We start from the raw sequence: 5,236 nt of genomic DNA, 5'->3' as shown, positions 1-5,236 counted from the left end.
TGTTATGAGCCAAAGGTGCACCCTGACGTGGCAAATCAGATGATGCCGCAGTCATTTACTTACGATAATCACAATCAACAAACCGGGCCCCCCCCCCCCCCAAGTGCCTTAACCTAACCCGTATTGTACCTTAACCTAACCCGTATTGTACCTTAACCTAACCCGTATTGTACCTTAACCTAACCCGTATTGTACCTTAACCTAACCCGTATTGTACCTTAACCTAACCCGTATTGTACCTTAACCTAACCCGTATTGTACCTTAACCTAACCCATATTGTACCTTAACCTAACCCATATTGTACCTTAACCTAACCCATATTGTACCTTAACCTAACCCATATTGTACCTTAACCTAACCCATATTGTACCTTAACCTAACCCATATTGTACCTTAACCTAACCCATATTGTACCTTAACCTAACCCATATTGTACCTTAACCTAACCCATGTTGCGCCTTAACCTAACCCATGTTGCGCCTTAACCTAACCCATGTTGCGCCTTAACCTAACCCATGTTGCGCCTTAACCTAACCCATGTTGCGCCTTAACCTAACCCATGTTGCGCCTTAACCTAACCCATGTTGCGCCTTAACCTAACCCATGTTGCGCCTTAACCTAACCCATGTTGCGCCTTAACCTAACCCATGTTGCGCCTTAACCTAACCCATGTTGCGCCTTAACCTAACCCATGTTGCGCCTTAACCTAACCCATGTTGCGCCTTAACCTAACCCATGTTGCGCCTTAACCTAACCCATGTTGCGCCTTAACCTAACCCATGTTGCGCCTTAACCTAACCCATGTTGCGCCTTAACCTAACCCATGTTGCGCCTTAACCTAACCCATGTTGCGCCTTAACCTAACCTATGTTGCGCCTTAACCTAACCTATGTTGCGCCTTAACCTAACCTATGTTGCGCCTTAACCTAACCTATGTTGCGCCGTAACCTAACCTATGTTGCGCCGTAACCTAACCTATGTTGCGCCTTAACCTAACCTATGTTGCGCCTTAACCTAACCTATGTTGCGCCTTAACCTAACCTATGTTGCGCCTTAACCTAACCTATGTTGCGCCTTAACCTAACCTATGTTGCGCCTTAACCTAACCTATGTTGCGCCGTAACCTAACCTATGTTGCGCCTTAACCTAACCTATGTTGCGCCGTAACCTAACCTATGTTGCGCCGTAACCTAACCTATGTTGCGCCTTAACCTAACCTATGTTGCGCCTTAACCTAACCTATGTTGCGCCTTAACCTAACCTATGTTGCGCCTTAACCTAACCTATGTTGCGCCTTAACCTAACCTATGTTGCGCCTTAACCTAACCTATGTTGCGCCGTAACCTAACCTATGTTGCGCCTTAACCTAACCTATGTTGCGCCTTAACCTAACCTATGTTGCGCCTTAACCTAACCTATGTTGCGCCTTAACCTAACCTATGTTGCGCCTTAACCTAACCTATGTTGCGCCTTAACCTAACCTATGTTGCGCCTTAACCCAACACACGTTGGGCCTTAACCCAACACACGTTGGGCCTTAACCCAACACACGTTGGGCCTTAACCCAACACACGTTGGGCCTTAACCCAACACACGTTGGGCCTTAACCCAACACACGTTGGGCCTTAACCCAACACACGTTGGGCCTTAACCCAACACACGTTGGGCCTTAACCCAACACACGTTGGGCCTTAACCCAACACACGTTGGGCCTTAACCCAACACACGTTGGGCCTTAACCCAACACACGTTGGGCCTTAACCCAACACACGTTGGGCCTTAACCCAACACACGTTGGGCCTTAACCCAACACACGTTGGGCCTTAACCCAACACACGTTGGGCCTTAACCCAACACACGTTGGGCCTTAACCCAACACACGTTGGGCCTTAACCCAACACACGTTGGGCCTTAACCCAACACACGTTGGGCCTTAACCCAACACACGTTGGGCCTTAACCCAACACACGTTGGGCCTTAACCCAACACACGTTGGGCCTTAACCCAACACACGTTGGGCCTTAACCCAACACACGTTGGGCCTTAACCTGCTCTGTAATTGTCATACGACGCGTTAAATTAGTGTAGTGTTGCCTAACTGCAACCCCCGCAATATAGTTTGCTACTCGCACTGCCCGGTCCCCAGAGTATCGCTTCATGTTAAACACCTTGCAGCTATACACTGTAATGCGGATGGCGGCAGGACGTACATGCTCAATGCCCTTCGCAGTTGTTCATTGGCATTCGCATGGCGAAGCACAGCCTACGTTGTGGTACGGCTTGTGGCAACTGTCCGCTGATGTTGTACGTCCAAATCACACACTGTACCGCACATTGGTCCTCATGTACTGAATGATACATCGTGGTACATGTGTGACCGTACCACGACTGCGCCAACAACGGCGAACCATACGGTCCAAATATTGTGCACTCAGCTACGTGTCGTCTCCCTATAAGAGCTGGATTGCAGTATGGTATGCCGTGGATGGCGATCAGCATGAGCCGTCTGTTGATGTAGTGGCGCGTGTTGTCAGACGTAGTCGTCTCTTCTCACACACCGTGATAGCATGGTGCACTGCGTTCCACATCTGCGACATGCGACAGAGGCCGGTTGACAGTCGTTCGCGCAATGGACATCGCATACGTACGGGGGCCACCTTCCACGTGTTCGCGAAGCGTGCACATGTTGTTGCGTGTATGTGGGCAGACATAGTGTGTCGTGACACCTGACACAGGCATGCAACAATCGTTGAATTTGCAAATGGCGATGGACGTCTACGTTTGCTGGTGACGTTACGCAAATGAAGAACTGGTAAACCGTTGTGGTGCGGTTGTTCTCGCTAGAGGTGAATCAGTGATGGCGACGATCGGTTGAGCTACCAACCGGTTGTTTCAGCGATACCCACCATGCCCACGAACGTGAATGGCATGTGGGTGTGAAGCGATACGCGGCGGTGGCTGGGTGGGACCGTCCCCGGCCGGTGAGGGGGGGCCTTCCGGCGTGCTGGCCGCGCGGTGCGTGGGCGCACGCGCTACAGCCGGCTGGTGGGGGCGGCCAGTGGCAGGCGCGCCGGCCGACGGAGGCGGCAGGCGGCGCAGCTGCGCGCCGGCGCACCCTGCACGCGGCGCCGTGCGGCCAAAGTAGGTCCTCGCGGGCCCGGTGCGAAGCGCGGTGGACATCTGCAGTGTGCTGGTCCGATTGAGGACTGTGTGCGCTGAGGATGCGCCGCCGCCCGGCGCTCGGCGCCGCGACGCCGTCTGCTGCTCGGTCGCCTCTGCGGTTCTCGCAGGTGGATTGTATCGCAGCTGTGCGGACGTGTTGGCGCGTGCGCTGTGCTGGGAGAGTTCGCTTCGGCACCCAAGTGGGGCTTTTGTCCTTCTGTGGCGCTGGCGTTGGAGCTGCCGGCCACCGTAGGTGGCGCGTGTTGTCTCCCGCCGGCAATGCCACGACAGCACGCTCCCGGGCCTCTGTCGGCAGCGGCAAGCTCAGTTGGGAGCACGGGTGGTCGCACCTAAAGCGTCTACTCGCCAAACTCCGGGCGATTGCGCCTCTCTCGAACCCGACCAAGTACTTAGGACGGCGCTGCGCGCCGCCGGGACCTGAGAGGGTTTCGAGGTGTATTGTGCAGGGGAGCTCAGCCTCCTCCTGTTTGCAGAATAATTGAGCGGACGCTTGCGTGTTCGCGCGGGCCCCCGGGACACACTCCCGGGCGGCCGGCTGCTCAGCTCTAGTTGACGCAGCTCCCTGGTTGATCCTGCCAGTAGTCATATGCTTGTCTCAAAGATTAAGCCATGCATGTCTCAGTACAAGCCGCATTAAGGTGAAACCGCGAATGGCTCATTAAATCAGTTATGGTTCCTTAGATCGTACCCACGTTACTTGGATAACTGTGGTAATTCTAGAGCTAATACATGCAAACAGAGTCCCGACCAGAGATGGAAGGGACGCTTTTATTAGATCAAAACCAATCGGTCGGCTCGTCCGGTCCGTTTGCCTTGGTGACTCTGAATAACTTTGGGCTGATCGCACGGTCCTCGTACCGGCGACGCATCTTTCAAATGTCTGCCTTATCAACTGTCGATGGTAGGTTCTGCGCCTACCATGGTTGTAACGGGTAACGGGGAATCAGGGTTCGATTCCGGAGAGGGAGCCTGAGAAACGGCTACCACATCCAAGGAAGGCAGCAGGCGCGCAAATTACCCACTCCCGGCACGGGGAGGTAGTGACGAAAAATAACGATACGGGACTCATCCGAGGCCCCGTAATCGGAATGAGTACACTTTAAATCCTTTAACGAGTATCTATTGGAGGGCAAGTCTGGTGCCAGCAGCCGCGGTAATTCCAGCTCCAATAGCGTATATTAAAGTTGTTGCGGTTAAAAAGCTCGTAGTTGGATTTGTGTCCCACGCTGTTGGTTCACCGCCCGTCGGTGTTTAACTGGCATGTATCGTGGGACGTCCTGCCGGTGGGGCGAGCTGAAGGCGTGCGACGCGCCTCGTGCGTGCTCGTGCGTCCCGAGGCGGACCCCGTTGCAATCCTACCAGGGTGCTCTTGAGTGAGTGTCTCGGTGGGCCGGCACGTTTACTTTGAACAAATTAGAGTGCTTAAAGCAGGCAAGCCCGCCTGAATACTGTGTGCATGGAATAATGGAATAGGACCTCGGTTCTATTTTGTTGGTTTTCGGAACCCGAGGTAATGATTAATAGGGACAGGCGGGGGCATTCGTATTGCGACGTTAGAGGTGAAATTCTTGGATCGTCGCAAGACGAACAGAAGCGAAAGCATTTGCCAAGTATGTTTTCATTAATCAAGAACGAAAGTTAGAGGTTCGAAGGCGATCAGATACCGCCCTAGTTCTAACCATAAACGATGCCAGCCAGCGATCCGCCGCAGTTCCTCCGATGACTCGGCGGGCAGCCTCCGGGAAACCAAAGCTTTTGGGTTCCGGGGGAAGTATGGTTGCAAAGCTGAAACTTAAAGGAATTGACGGAAGGGCACCACCAGGAGTGGAGCCTGCGGCTTAATTTGACTCAACACGGGAAACCTCACCAGGCCCGGACACCGGAAGGATTGACAGATTGATAGCTCTTTCTTGATTCGGTGGGTGGTGGTGCATGGCCGTTCTTAGTTGGTGGAGCGATTTGTCTGGTTAATTCCGATAACGAACGAGACTCTAGCCTGCTAACTAGTCGCGTGACATCCTTCGTGCTGTCAGCGATTACTTTTCTTCTTAG

At 53.2% G+C, this 5,236-nt stretch overlaps 1 non-coding gene across 1 annotated transcript in view; it reads left to right on the top strand.

Annotated features, from left to right (window-relative positions):
- The first annotated feature begins 3,743 nt into the window (after positions 1 to 3,743).
- LOC124569759 overlaps positions 3,744 to 5,236 on the top strand; it is a 1,910-nt gene continuing 417 nt past the window's right edge. The window contains exon 1 of the ribosomal RNA XR_006971286.1: positions 3,744 to 5,236. This exon is cut by the window's right edge and continues 417 nt beyond it. This is a non-coding gene — a ribosomal RNA (small subunit ribosomal RNA).

This window comes from Schistocerca americana, unplaced genomic scaffold (assembly GCF_021461395.2).
Source record: "Schistocerca americana isolate TAMUIC-IGC-003095 unplaced genomic scaffold, iqSchAmer2.1 HiC_scaffold_1532, whole genome shotgun sequence".
Lineage (NCBI taxonomy): Eukaryota > Metazoa > Arthropoda > Insecta > Orthoptera > Acrididae > Schistocerca > Schistocerca americana.
This window is presented reverse-complemented; position numbering and strand designations above follow the sequence as displayed.